General features: G+C 42.3%; 1 long non-coding RNA gene across 1 annotated transcript; it reads left to right on the plus strand.

Annotated features, from left to right (window-relative positions):
- The first annotated feature begins 683 nt into the window (after positions 1-683).
- On the plus strand, positions 684-2,822 carry LOC117509152. The gene is made up of 3 exons (XR_004560273.1): positions 684-839; positions 1,665-1,731; positions 1,846-2,822. It is a non-coding gene; the product is annotated as an uncharacterized LOC117509152 (long non-coding RNA).
- Positions 2,823-15,261: the final 12,439 nt, after the last annotated feature.

The raw sequence follows: 15,261 nt of genomic DNA on the forward strand, positions 1-15,261 counted from the left end.
ACTTTTATACTTTAAGTAGGTTTTGGAGCACATACTTTTTCACTTTTACTTGAGTAAAGAGGTCAAGTTGATACTTCAACTTTTACCAGAGTGTTTTTAAACTGCAGTATCTATACTTCTACTTAAGTAACAAATGTGTGTACGTTTGACACCACTGATCAGATGACACTAAATCCGACATACTACAGCTTTAAAGTGTAGGTGACACGATATGTAATATTTTTTTGGAGTATTTAAGACTAAAATTAAACAACAGTTTGAAATTTATCCTTTCCTGGTGCACAGGTACTGAAGAGATAAATATTTGGATTTTGAACTGCGCGCCACTAAAAACCAGGAACTTCTGGTTGAGTCCCAACATCGGATAAGAAGGAGGAAGTGACATCAGCACGAGAACCATTATCTTGACACTAATAGGCCGAGAGAGCAGACTTTAGTCTGAAGTGAAAATCCCCCCAAAGTTTAGCATATGACCAACCTCCTCCCTTTGTTATATAAATTAGCTGAGTCCCTGTGTGCTTTGTATAGCCTGCATATGTAATAACATATGGAGGCTGACACAGGTTTCAGCAGAGAAAAGCAGTCTATTGTTTCTTTGGAATGTGCCAATTAACACTTGAAGGCAGTTTCACTTCTGCACCAACCTCCTCCCTTTCTTATATGTTACCAGGTGAATTATAAAGATCCTGCATTTGCTGGGAAATGGCTGCAGATCTGTATCTGGCCAGTAGATGGCAGTGTGGTCACACTTGTTAATACAGTGGTTTCTTGATGTCGCACGTTTGATGTCATCGCTGCGCGACAGCCAAATGCCTCGGCGGGAGACTGACAAAGAAGAGGTGCGTATCTGTGAGAATCTGACACTTAAATGATTGACAAACATGGAAACATTCTTTGATATTAATACAATAACATGCTTTTGGAGGGCGGTATGCATTTTCAGAGGCCCGATGTTCACGCCCAGTCGCCCACGAGGGCGAATATCTGTCATTTTGGGCGACTGGGCGCGAACGTCCGGCCTCTGAAAATGCATACCGCACGACAACAGCATGTTATTTGCATTATTATCACTTTTTACTGAGACACACAACACGTAACGCGTACATAAAAAGTTGGCTCACTTTAACTTTTGTCATGTCGGCTGGCACGCGCGCTGCTCTCCAAATTCAGCAGGGTGTCCTCATCAAGCTGGCTGCTTTAGCTGCTGTTCATTGTCATACTATCCATGAGAAAATCATCCGGAATATCCATATTGGGACCAAAACACACTTCTCGCCCTTTCATCTTTTCCTCTGCGGGCAGTTTTTTTTCCCCCCTCTGCGGATAGTTCTTGGCTGCACACAGCGGGCGGGTATAGCCAGGTAGCGTCGACGTAAATCTACGATACCGGCCTAGCAACGCCCCGTTAAAGTGATAATAAATGTACAATAACACTTAATTAAATGTCATATCTTAAGATGTTTTGTTGTATGAATCTGTAGAGTTGACGGTTGATGTACACTGACTCACTTCCTGAAAAGTGTGATTCAGCCGAGTTGTCCACAGAGGGGAATGTTATTCTCCATGAAGGAGTGTGTTTAATACAGTTTGAATGTAATGTAACTAATTGTTTTAAGACTGTATTTGTGTGTCTGAGAACAGTTTTATATGTTCTGTTAATTCAGAGGTGAGATAGCACCGTCCAGGTCCTTCAGAGTGCTGGGTTGGCCTTGACGGGTTGTCAACCATTTTGTAAGTGGGTTCAAGTTGACCATTGCACAATGTGAATGAGTATTGTAATTTTGTTTTGTAAAAATGCCAATTGACACTGGTACTAAGTGGTGTCTGTCCTTCGTTTTGTTTTAGGATAAGGCCACTGCTGTTGTCTTTAGTTGTTTATTATTTTCATTTTGCAAGAAAAAAGAAGCCAAATCAAACCAAAATTAATGCTGTTCTCCTGTGGGGAAACAGTCGGGAAATAAAGAGCCACATTTTTTCTTTGGGAGCTGCCCGTGTCTGGTCCATTATTATACACCTGGTCACACACGGCACACCCCCAGCTCTTTTTGGTACCAGAAGTGGGGTTTCCAGGAGATTTGGCACTTTTTGAGTTCATTAATATTTTTTTTAAGACAACAGTAGCGGTGAAGAGGCGTCCCACCCAGGTGAAGATACGGCAGCTGTGTGAGAATCTGCTGCAACAGCTTTGAGGGCTCAAGGACGAAGTGTGACTGCAACTTGAGAGATATTTCAAGATGTCGGATGCTGAGGACGGACCAGACGTTTCTGCGCATGGACCGAGCAATGCTGGAGTCGTGTCGGCAGGAGGGGATTCAGCTGCACCTCTGTCAGGGAGTGGTAACCAAATATTAGAGTTACAAGCACAGCTTAATGAACTGAGTCAAAAACATGAGCTGTAATGTCAAGTATTGCTTCTTTGGGTGATGTGCAACCAAGGTCTATTGTGTATGTACCAAGAGAGAAGCAGATTGTACCTTTTAATGGTGACCCTGGTAAAGATGCTCACTCGGTAGACAAGTTCATTGATGAGGTTGAGCGGGCTATGAGTCTTAGGGGTCTGAGGGAAAGAGACCAAGTAGACTTTATTCTGTCACACGTCAGAGGTTGTGCGTTAGATGAAATCAAGTTACGTACACATGGACAAACTGTTGGACCCAGGGATTTGTTTTCTTACTTACGTGAGGCATTTAGAGAGAAACAAACAACACCACAGTTGTTACATGCATTCTATGCACACAGACAGTCTGAGGGTGAGGACTTAAAAGATTACTTACATGCGCTCTCTCAGTTGTTAAACTCCGCTCTGTTAACTTCTCCTAATGTTGTCACTGACCCGCAACTTGCAATAAAAGACCAGTTCATTGAAGGGGTGTGCGATTTTGCCCTCCGCCGCGAGCTCCGCAGGCTTATCCGAGAAAAACCACAGTCGAGCTTGTTTGAGGTTCGGGAAGAGGCCATTATGTGGAGCCTTGAGGATCGTAAGAGGACTTCAAATGTTGCAAGGAGCAGAAACCTGGTGGGGGAGAGTCTTGATGAATATTCTGTTAAATCCAACAGTAACGTGGAAAATGACTTGGCCTCCATACTCCAGGAAGTTGTGAAAATAATAGCCCAGCAAGGTAAGGCTATTGGAGAATTAACAAATGCATTAAGGAAACTTAAATGGAATGGTAAATGGACTGCATTTATATAGTGCTTTTCCATCTGCATCAGAAGCTCAAAGCGCTTAAATAATGCCTCACATTCACCCTGATGTGAGGGTGCTGCCATACAAGGCGGGAGCAATAGGGGATTAAAGACCTTGCCCAAGGACCTTTAGTGATTTTCCAGTCAGGCTGGGATTTGAACCAAGGATCTCCTGGTCTCAAGCCCAGTGCCTTAACCACTAGACCATTACCTCCCCTTAGCACCCAAAAAGAAAAGTCAAATGGACCAAACACAAACAACAAGCCACGAGTAACTCCCGGGTATACAAAAGATGGTCAACCTATCTGTGTGAGGTGTGAGGGGGTTGACACATGGCTATGCAATGTCCAGCAAGCAGAGCCCATACCCCAACAACCACAACTGCCCCAGCTGTGCAGGGAAACGAGGGCCCTCAGTTGCCATGAGCCAGACAATGCGAGGGAAGTCTGAAGGCTCACCCCAGACCTACACTAAAGAACATTTTTTGAGAAATGATGTTGCTAAATGCCCTGTTGTTGGCATTCAATTAAGTGATGTTCCCTTACAGTGCCTCATAGACTCAGAAAGCAATGTTAGCACTTTAACAGAGAACTTTTTCTGAAATCATCTCCATGGGGAAGATCAAGATATGCACTGTACACCCAAATGGTTAAAAAAAATCACTGCTGCTAACAAGCTACCACAACCTTACCTGGGCTATGTTGAGCTAGATATCCAAGTAATAGGAGTAACTCCTGAATGTGGGTTTTTGGTAATAAGAGATGACAATAAAGCAGACACAAAAGAGCTTGACCCATCCCCACCTGGAATAATTGGAATGAACATTGCAAAATGGTGCAGAGAGTTGATACTAAGAGTTTGATGCAGCACTTGGAGGATTCTGAGTGGAGAGAGAGAGTGCAAGAGGCGGAACTGGTGAAAAAAACAGCAATGGCTCGAGTATCACAGAAAAGCAAATGTCACTTACCTGCGCTATCAGTGTCCACAGTTTACGTACGAGGCCCAAAGAGAGACCTTAATGACACCTCCACTCTAGTATTAGAACCAGGTAGCACTCCACCGGGTGGTGCTATTGTTGTGCACACTGTTGTATCACCCAACTGCCACATGTTTCCAGTTCCAGTTATTAACTTTTCCCAAGATGACCTGTGGCTCCCAAGCAAAGCTAGATTAGGTCTTTTGACCCCATGTCAGTGTATTGAAAGTGACCCCTATGAAGTCAGATTTCAGCGTATCTCAGCCACACATGAGGAAGTCAGTGTCAGTCAGAAGGACAAAGGCAGCTCAGACAATGACATCCAGGCCCTGTTTAATAGACTGCACTTTGGTGGCACAAGTGAACAATAAGCAGGCATAAAAGCGCTGTTACTTAAGTATGCTGATGTTTTTGCTGTACAGAACAAAGACCTAGGTTACACTGACTGAGTCCAACATGAAATCCCACTAATGGATGAGACCCCCATTAGCCAGCCATACAGAAGGAGCCCACCAAATCAGTACAAAGAGGTGTGAGATCACATTTCAGAACTGTTGAGAAAAGGTGTGATCAAAGAAAGTTCAAGCTCATACACGTCACCTATAGTCTTAGTCTGCAAACCTGATGGTAGTCTAAGACTATGCATAGACTACAGAAACCAACCAAATTACCATTCATGAAGGATTTTCATCAGAAATACTTCTGCCCTTGTTAAAATGACAGGCAATTATTACAATAAGTGTTTTTATGACAAATAGAAAAGTAAGTAAGTAAGTAAATTTTATTTATATAGCACCTTTCACAGACAAGAGCCACAAGGTGCTTCACAACATAAAAGCAGAGTACACCACACAAAACATCAGACAATGGCCGAGACATAAAAACATAAAACATAACAGAGGATCACAGAGCAGCCTAAAAACTAAGCAAACGCTTGAGTAAAAAAGAAAGTCTTAAGTTGGCTTTTAAAAGTATCGACAGAGTCCAGTGAGTGCAGAGAGAGCGGGAGACCATTCCAAAGCCTGGGAGCAACAGCCTGGAAGGATCGCTCTCCTCTGGTTGCAAAACGAGTGCGAGGAACCATCAACAGATTTTGGTCCACAGACCTCAAAGCCCTGGCAGGGGCATAAGGCTGGATGAGGTCACAGATATAGGGAGGCGCCTGGCCATGTAGAGCTCTAAAAGTTAAAACCAAAATTTTAAAATTGATCCTGAAGGACACTGGCAGCCAATGAAGTTCCTTTAAAATTGGGGAAATATGAGTCCTTCTGTTAGCTTGTGTCAGAATTCTTGCTGCAGAGTTCTGTACCAACTGCAGTCGACGCAACTCCTTCTTGTTTAGACATGAAAACAAACTGTTACAATAGTCTAAACGTGTTGACACAAAAGCATGAATAATAATCAATCAATCAATTTTTTTTTTATATAACGCCAAATCACAACAAACAGTTGCCCCAAGGTGCCTTATATTGTAAGGCAAGGCCATACAATAATTATGTAAAACCCCAACGGTCAAAACGACCCCCTGTGAGCAAGCACTTGGCTACAGTGGGAAGGAAAAACTCCCTTTTAACAGGAAGAAACCTCCAGCAGAACCAGGCTCAGGGAGGGGCAGTCTTCTGCTGGGACTGGTTGGGGCTGAGGGAGAGAACCAGGAAAAAGACATGCTGTGGAGGGGAGCAGAGATCGATCACTAATGATTAAATGCAGAGTGGTGCATACAGAGCAAAAAGAGAAAGAAACAGTGCATCATGGGAACCCCCCAGCAGTCTACGTCTATAGCAGCATAACTAAGGGATGGTTCAGGGTCACCTGATCCAGCCCTAACTATAAGCTTTAGCAAAAAGGAAAGTTTTAAGCCTAATCTTAAAAGTAGAGAGGGTGTCTGTCTCCCTGATCTGAATTGGGAGCTGGTTCCACAGGAGAGGAGCCTGAAAGCTGAAGGCTCTGCCTCCCATTCTACTCTTACAAACCCTAGGAACTACAAGTAAGCCTGCAGTCTGAGAGCGAAGCACTCTATTGGGGTGATATGGTACTACGAGGTCCCTAAGATAAGATGGGACCTGATTATTCAAAACCTTATAAGTAAGAAGAAGAATTTTAAATTCTATTCTAGAATTAACAGGAAGCCAATGAAGAGAGGCCAATATGGGTGAGATATGCTCTCTCCTTCTAGTCCCCGTTAGTACTCTAGCTGCAGCATTTTGAATTAACTGAAGGCTTTTTAGGGAACTTTTAGGACAACCTGATAATAATGAATTACAATAGTCCAGCCTAGAGGAAATAAATACATGAATTAGTTTTTCAGCATCACTCTGAGACAAGACCTTTCTAATTTTAGAGATATTGCGTAAATGCAAAAAAGCAGTCCTACATATTTGTTTAATATGCGCTTTGAATGACATATCCTGATCAAAAATGACTCCAAGATTTCTCACAGTATTACTAGAGGTCAGGGTAATGCCATCCAGAGTAAGGATCTGGTTAGACACCATGTTTCTAAGATTTGATGGGGCCAAGTACAATAACTTCAGTTTTATCTGAGTTTAAAAGCAGGAAATTAGAGGTCATCCATGTCTTTATGTCTGTAAGACAATCCTGCAGTTTAGCTAATTGGTGTGTGTCCTCTGGCTTCATGGATAGATAAAGCTGGGTATCATCTGCGTAACAATGAAAATTTAAGCAATACCGTCTAATAATACTGCCTAAGGGAAGCATGTATAAAGTGAATAAAATTGGTCCTAGCACAGAACCTTGTGGAACTCCATAATTAACTTTAGTCTGTGAAGAAGATTCCCCATTTACATGAACAAATTGTAATCTATTAGATAAATATGATTCAAACCACTGCAGCGCAGTGCCTTTAATACCTACGGCATGCTCTAATCTCTGTAATAAAATTTTATGGTCAACAGTATCAAAAGCAGCACTGAGGTCTAACAGAACAAGCACAGAGATGAGTCCACTGTCCGAGGCCATAAGAAGATCATTTGTAACCTTCACTAATGCTGTTTCTGTACTATGATGAATTCTAAAACCTGACTGAAACTCTTCAAATAGACCATTCCTCTGCAGATGATCAGTTAGCTGTTTTACAACTACCCTTTCAAGAATTTTTGAGAGAAAAGGAAGGTTGGAGATTGGCCTATAATTAGCTAAGATAGCTGGGTCAACTGATGGCTTTTTAAGTAATGGTTTAATTACTGCCACCTTAAAAGCCTGTGGTACATAGCCAACTAACAAAGATAGATTGATCATATTTAAGATCGAAGCATTAAATAATGGTAGGGCTTCCTTGAGCAGCCTGGTAGGAATGGGGTCTAATAAACATGTTGATGGTTTGGATGAAGTAACTAATGAAAATAACTCAGACAGAACAATCGGAGAGAAAGAGTCTAACCAAATACCGGCATCACTGAAAGCAGCCAAAGATAACGATACGTCTTTGGGATGGTTATGAGTAATTTTTTCTCTAATAGTTAAAATTTTGTTAGCAAAGAAAGTCATGAAGTCATTACTAGTTAAAGTTAATGGAATACTCAGCTCAATAGAGCTCTGACTCTTTGTCAGCCTGGCTACAGTGCTGAAAAGAAACCTGGGGTTGTTCTTATTTTCTTCAATTAGTGATGAGTAGAAAGATGTCCTAGCTTTACGGAGGGCTTTTTTATAGAGCAACAGACTCTTTTTCCAGGCTAAGTAAAGATCTTCTAAATTAGTGAGATGCCATTTCCTCTCCAACTTACGGGTTATCTGCTTTAAGCTACGAGCTTGCGAGTTATGCCACGGAGTCAGGCACTTCTGATTTAAAGCTCTCTTTTTCAGGGAAGCTACAGCATCCAAAGTTGTCTTCAATGAGGATGTAAAACTATTGACGAGATACTCTATCTCACTTACAGAGTTTAGGTAGCTACTGTGCACTGTGTTGTTATATGGCATTAGAGAACATAAAGAAGGAATCATATCCTTAAACCTAGTTACAGCGCTTTCTGAAAGACTTCTAGTGTAATGAAACTTATTCCCCACTGCTGGGTAGTCCATCAGAGTAAATGTAAATGTTATTAAGAAATCATCAGACAGAAGGGAGTTTTCAGGGAATACTGTTAAGTCTTCTATTTCCATACCATAAGTCAGAACAAGATCTAAGATATGATTAAAGTGGTGGATGGACTCATTTACATTTTGAGCAAAGCCAATAGAGTCTAATAATAGATTAAATGCAGTGTTGAGGCTGTCATTCTCAGCATCTGTGTGGATGTTAAAATCGCCCACTATAATTATCTTATCTGAGCTAAGTCAGACAAAAGGTCTGAAAATTCACAGAGAAACTCACAGTAACGACCAGGTGGACGATAGATAATAACAAACAAAACTGGTTTTTGGGACTTCCAATTTGGATGGACAAGACCAAGAGTCAAGCCCTCAAATGAATTAAAGCTCTGTCTGGGTTTTTGACTAATTAATAAGCTGGAATGGAAGATCGCTGCCAATCCTCCGCCCCGGCCCGTGCTACGAGCATTCTGACAGTTAGTGTGACTCGGGGGTGTTGACTCATTTAAACTAACATATTCATCCTGCTGTAACCAGGTTTCTGTAAGGCAGAATAAATCAATATGTTGATCAATTATTATATCATTTACCAACAGGGACTTAGAAGAGAGAGACCTAATGTTTAATAGACCACATTTAACTGTTTTAGTCTGTGGTGCAGTTAAAGGTGCTATATTATTTTTTCTTTTTGAATTTTATGCTTAAATAGAGTTTTGCTGGTTATTGGTGGTCTGGGAGCAGGCACCGTCTCTACGGGGATGGGGTAATGAGGGGATGGCAGGGGGAGAGAAGCTGCAGAGAGGTGTGTAAGACTACAACTCTGCTTCCTGGTCCCAACCCTGGATAGTCACGGTTTGGAGGATTTAAGAAAATTGGCCAGATTTCTAGAAATGAGAGCTGCTCCATCCAAAGTGGGATGGATGCCGTCTCTCCTAACAAGACCAGGTTTTCCCCAGAAGCTTTGCCAATTATCTATGAAGCCCACCTCATTTTTTGGACACCACTCAGACAGCCAGCAATTCAAGGAGAACATGCGGCTAAACATGTCACTCCCGGTCCGATTGGGGAGGGGCCCAGAGAAAACTACAGAGTCCGACATTGTTTTTGCAAAGTTACACACCGATTTAATGTTAATTTTAGTGACCTCCGATTGGCGTAACCGGGTGTCATTACTGCCGACGTGAATTACAATCTTACCAAATTTACGCTTAGCCTTAGCCAGCAGTTTCAAATTTCCTTCAGTGTCGCCTGCTCTGGCCCCCGGAAGACAATTGACTATGGTTGCTGGTGTCGCTAACTTCACATTTCTCAAAACAGAGTCGCCAATAACCAGAGTTTGATCCTCGGCGGGTGTGTCGTCGAGTGGGGAAAAACGGTTAGAAATGTGAACGGGTTGGTGGTGTACACGGGGCTTCTGTTTAGAACTACGCTTCCTCCTCACAGTCACCCAGTCGCCCTGCTTTCCCGGCTGCTCGGGATCTGCCAGAGGGAAACTAACGGCGGCTAAGCTACCTTGGTGCGCACCGACTACAGGGGCCTGGCTAGCTGTAGAATTTTCCACGGTGCGGAGCCGAGTCTCCAATTCGCCCAGCCTAATAAGCCTAATAAGCTCTAAATCATTTCGAGACACCATTTTCCTGAGCTTAGAGATATTTCTTAATTGAAAGAAGCAATTCCTCGTCAGCTGTTTACAATGCTGTACCAACGACGTGTTTGTCAAAAATGACACCCAGGTTTCGAAGACATGATTTAGCAGACTGGCCCAGGTCTCCCAAGTACTGCTGAATACCTGGAATATGGGCATCAGGGGCAATAACCAATGTCTCTGTTTTGTCTGCGTTAAGCTGAAGAAAGTTATTCGTTAGCCATTGTTTAATTTCCGCCAAACAATGGAGGAGGGAATCAAGCCTCTTAATCTCAGATGGCTTAAAGGAGCAGTAAAGCCGGATGTCATCCGCAAATAACTGGTAAGAGACATCAGTAAATCTTTGAATGATCCTACCTAAAGGGATCAAGTACAATAAAAACAAAATGGGGCCCAATACAGAACCCTGAGGGACTCCACATAACAGGTCCGCAGACTCTGACCTTATCTGGTTAGCAAAAACGCTAAAGCTGCGCCCAGACAGATATGAAAAAAAAACACCGAAGAACTGACCCCGACAGTCCGACATGATTCCTCAGTCTATTCAGCAGGACCTGGTGGTCAACAGTATCAAAGGCAGAGGACAAATCCAAAAGAACCAACACGGTGGATTTCCCAGCATCAGCAGACATCATAATGTTGCTGGACACTTTCAAAAGAGCCGTTTCCGTAGAGTGTTGTCTACGAAAACCGGACTGAAACCTGTCATGAATGTTATTCTGATCCAGGAAGAGTGTCAGTTGGTCTGAAACCACCCTCTCGAGGATCTTAGACAGGAATGGGAGCTTAGAAATAGGTCTAAAACTACTTAGCTCCATTTGATTTAAACCTGTTTTTTTCAGTAGGGGCAACACTATGGCATGCTTAAAAGCACTGGGAAACACACCGGTGGACAAAGAAAGATTTACCATTCTAGTAATACACGGACCAATTACCTCAAATACTTTAATAAAGAGCCTGTAGGGAAGGATGTCCAATGAGCAAGAGGAAGGTTTCATCTTGCTCACCAATGCCGAAATATCAGCAAGTGTCACAGAAAAGTATCTTGGATCAAATGATAAAATGCAAAATTAATAATATTGCAGGAGCAGTGGTGGCAGACTCCAGCTGAAATAATGTGCCCAGACAAGTTCACTTGAGCTGCATGTTAATTCCTGTCCAAATGTTAGCATATGGACAGGAATTAACATGTTTTGCAAAGAGGAGAGGGCAGGCAGCAGAAACAAAAATCTCTGGGACTGCCAATGTTAATAGCCCCATTAACTTATGGATTAATTTATGGATTTTTAACAACATACTGACAGCCCCGTTTCCATTAAGTGGTTTGGGTCAGAGCTGCAAGGTGTTTTCGGTGTCAGAAGGGTTAATTCTCGCCTGCAGAATCTGTTTAATTGGCAGGTGGAACACTTATATTGACAAGCGTGCACGCATAGTGTCTGTGGCTTCTCCAGTTGACATGGAAGCAAAACTGAGTATTTTCACATTATTTTATTGTTTTGTGGATCATGGGATAATTTCATCGCGTGCAGATTGAGACGTTATGAGCAGATGAGGGACTGGGAGTCGTTCAACTTGCAACGCAAAGCGGCCCATGGTGGAACAAGAGGAGGCTCCGTTAACAGCAAAGACTCGATCCATCGGCCGCAATTAACCGATTACAGCCGGCACTGTAACTTGGCACCAAACTTGTGACAAATGACAAATTTTCTTCACCCAGGACATGAGGAATTAAATTATTTTCAGATGTCATTTTGTAAAGGTGGATAAGTTTTCATCAGACTGAAGATGATCTCACTGAAATGGACAGGTAAGACTATATTACAACCCCTGGCAAAAATTATGGAATCACCGGCCTCGGAGGATGTTCCTTCAGTTGTTTAATTTTGTAGAAAAAAAGCAGATCACAGACATGACACAAAACTAAAGTCATTTCAAATGGCAACTTTCTGGCTTTAAGAAACACTATAAGAAATCAGAAAAAAAAATTGTGGCAATCAGTAACGGTTACTTTTTTAGACCAAGCAGAGGGAACAAAAAATATGAAATCACTCAATTCTGAGGAAAAATTATGGAATCATGAAAAACAAAAGAACGCTCCAACACATCACTAGTATTTTGTTGCACCACCTCTGGCTTTTATAACAGCTTGCAGTCTCTGAGGCATGGACTTAATGAGTGACAAACAGTACTCTTCATCAATCTGGCTCCAACTTTCTCTGATTGCTGTTGCCAGATCAGCTTTGCAGGTTGAAGCCTTGTCATGGACCATTTTCTTCAACTTCCACCAAAGATTTTCAATTGGATTAAGATCCAGACTATTTGCAGGCCATGACATTGACCCTATGTGTCTTTTTGCAAGGAATGTTTTCACAGTTTTTGCTCTTTGGCAAGATGCATTATCATCTTGAAAAATGATTTCATCATCCCCAAACATCCTTTCAATTGATGGGATAAGAAAAGTGTCCAAAATATCAACGTAAACTTGTGCATTTATTGATGATGTAATGACAGCCATCTCCCCAGTGCCTTTACCTGACATGCAGCCCCATATCATCAATGACTGTGGTGAGTATGAAAAACAGAAAAAAGGGGAAATTTCACACTTTTATAGTTATTATTACATTTAAAGTGTGTTAAGAAATTTGTTCTAGTAGTCCATGATGACTTTTTCACCTTTTTTCTGCATCATTATATGCAAATATTGCCGTTTTGTGCTTGTCCCACACCCAGACTTTTGATCTTCAGTGATAAAAATGAATGGTAAAGAAACGTTTTTTCTAATGTTTTAAAATATCTCTGAATAAAATATCAGTAAAATAATCAAAACATAGTTGGGGTATTCAATGTCATACAACTGTTATGATTTTTTTTTTTTAAATGTAGTTGTCCCACACTATTGCCGTAATTTCCACCACAACACTGTAATGTCCCTAAACAGTTTGTATGAAAGATTGTTAGGGTAGTTTCTATGGAGATAAACAGTGACATCAGAGCACATGTATATAGCACCAAATCACAAGAAACAGTTGCCCCAAGGTGCTTTATATTGTAAGGCAATGGTGTGGTGGAAATTACATTTACAAGACCAATAGTGCCCGTAGTTAAAGAATCACCCGTAAATCCCATTTCCTTTAGGCGGTTTCTTACAGTTCGGTCACAGACATTGAATCCAGTGTCCTCCCATTCGTTCATTTGTTTTGTTGTGCATTTTCAATTTTTGAGACATATTGCTTTAAGTTTTCTGTCTTGACGCTTTGATGTCTTCCTTGGTCTACCAGTATGTTTGCCTTTAACAACCTTCCCATGTTGTTTGTATTTGGTCCAGAATTTAGACACAGCTGACTGTGAACAACCAACATCTTTTGCAACATTGCGTGATGATTTACCCTCTTTTAAGAGTTTGATAATCCTCTCCTTTGTTTCAATTGACATCTCTCGTGTTGGAGCCATGATTCATGTCAGTCCACTTGGTGCAACAGCTCTCCAAGGTGTGATCACTTTTTTAGATGCAGACTAACGAGCAGATCTGATTTGATGCAGGTGTTAGTTTTGGGGATAAAATTTACAGGGTGATTCCATAATTTATTCCTCAGAATTGGGTGAGTCCATATTTTTTTCCCTCTGCTTGGTCTAAAAAAGTAACCGTTACTGACTGCCACAATTTTTTTCTTGATTTCTTATAGTGTTTCTTAAAGCCAGAAAGTTGCCATTTGAAATGACTTTAGTTTTGTGTCATGTCTGTGATCTGCTTTTTTATACAAAATTAAATGACTGAATGAACATCCTCTGAGGCTGGTGATTCCATAATTTTTGCCAGGGGTTGTATTTACTCCTTGTGTGAATGGTTTTAATATTTAATAATAGCATGTTTATCAAACTACTAACGTACAGTACACTAACTGTATTTATCTTACAAATGCCTGATATTTTCAGTCCCTCGTGTCATTTTTCAGATTTGAAATGTATGTACCTGTTTCTAGAAAAAAAACATGTACCAGGTCTGTCCAAAAAGTGTCGGACCTTTTTATTTTTTGCAAAAACCATATGGATTTGAATCACGTGTGATTGCATCAGCCAAGCTTGAACCTTCGTGCGCATGCGTGAGTTTTTTCACGCCTGTCGGTTGCGTCATTCGCCTGTGAGCAGGCTTTGTGTGAGCAGTGGTCCACCCCTCTCGTTGGATTTTTATTGCGAATATATGTCTGAATGATTTGGAGCTTTGCTGCATCAATTTTTTTTCCAGAAACTGTGAGAGACCTCCAGGTGGACACCATTCGGAAAATTAATATGGCTTTCAGGGACGATTTTGTGGGGATTACACAGATGCCGCTTTAAGGACGGCCCACAACTGCTGAGAGCACGCCGTGCTCCCAGCGCCGATCGACAGGCTCACACCCCGCTGAAACAACCAGATCATTTCCAACGTGAAGGCTTTGTTGATCTGGCACGTCGTCTGACTTTCACAAAAAGGCAGAAGGCGTGGACATCAGCACTTTTTCGGCACATTCCACTGTTACAGGAGTTTTTTTCATGGAAAGAAAAGTGGAGGGACACACCACGGAGCTGTTCATTACGCGGCACAAAACCACCTCCGTGTTGGTCTCACAGGACGGCTTTCAGGTGGATTTCAGACGGCTGTCGGTTGCTTTTCAGTCGTGTGACTATCTGAGAAATTGAGCATGAGCTGGACATGCCCCAACATGTCCTGTGAGGCTTCATCACGGTGTTGCTTTGCGCCATGCGGCTCCACCGCGACGCGCGGAACTTCTCCGCACGTCTGTCTCAATGTGCCGAAAAAGTGCTGATGTCCACGTCTTTTCACAATTCCTGTGCTAGTCAGACGACATACCGGATCAAGACAGCGTCCAGTTTAGAAATGAACGGCACATTCCACTGTTACAGGAGTTTTTGTCATGGAAAGAGGAGCGGAGGAATTCCGCGCGTCGCGGTGGAGCCGCATGGCGCAAAGCAACCCTGTGACGAAGCCTCACAGGACATGTTCTGGCATGTCCAGCTCATGCACAAATTCTCGGTTAGTCACATGACTGAAAACCCACCGACAGCCGTCTGAAAGCCATCTCAAAGCCGTCCTGTGAGACCAACATGGAGGTGGTTTAGTCCCGCGCCATGAACGGCACGGTGGCGCATCTGTCCGCTTTTCTTTCCATGAAAAAAACTCCTTTAACAGTGGAATGTGCCGAAAAAGTGCTGATGTCCACGCCTTCTGCCTTTTTGTGAAAGTCAGAAGACGTCCCGGAAATGATCTGGTTGTTTCAGCGGGGTGTGAGCCTGTCGATCAGGGCTGGGAGCACGGCGTGCTCTCAGCAGTTGTGGGCAGTCCTTAAAGCAGCAGTAACACTCCTTAATCTGTGTAATCCCCACAAAATCGTCCCTGAAAGCCATATTA

Source organism: Thalassophryne amazonica, chromosome 4 (genome assembly GCF_902500255.1).
Source record: "Thalassophryne amazonica chromosome 4, fThaAma1.1, whole genome shotgun sequence".
Taxonomy (NCBI): Eukaryota; Metazoa; Chordata; class Actinopteri; order Batrachoidiformes; family Batrachoididae; genus Thalassophryne; species Thalassophryne amazonica.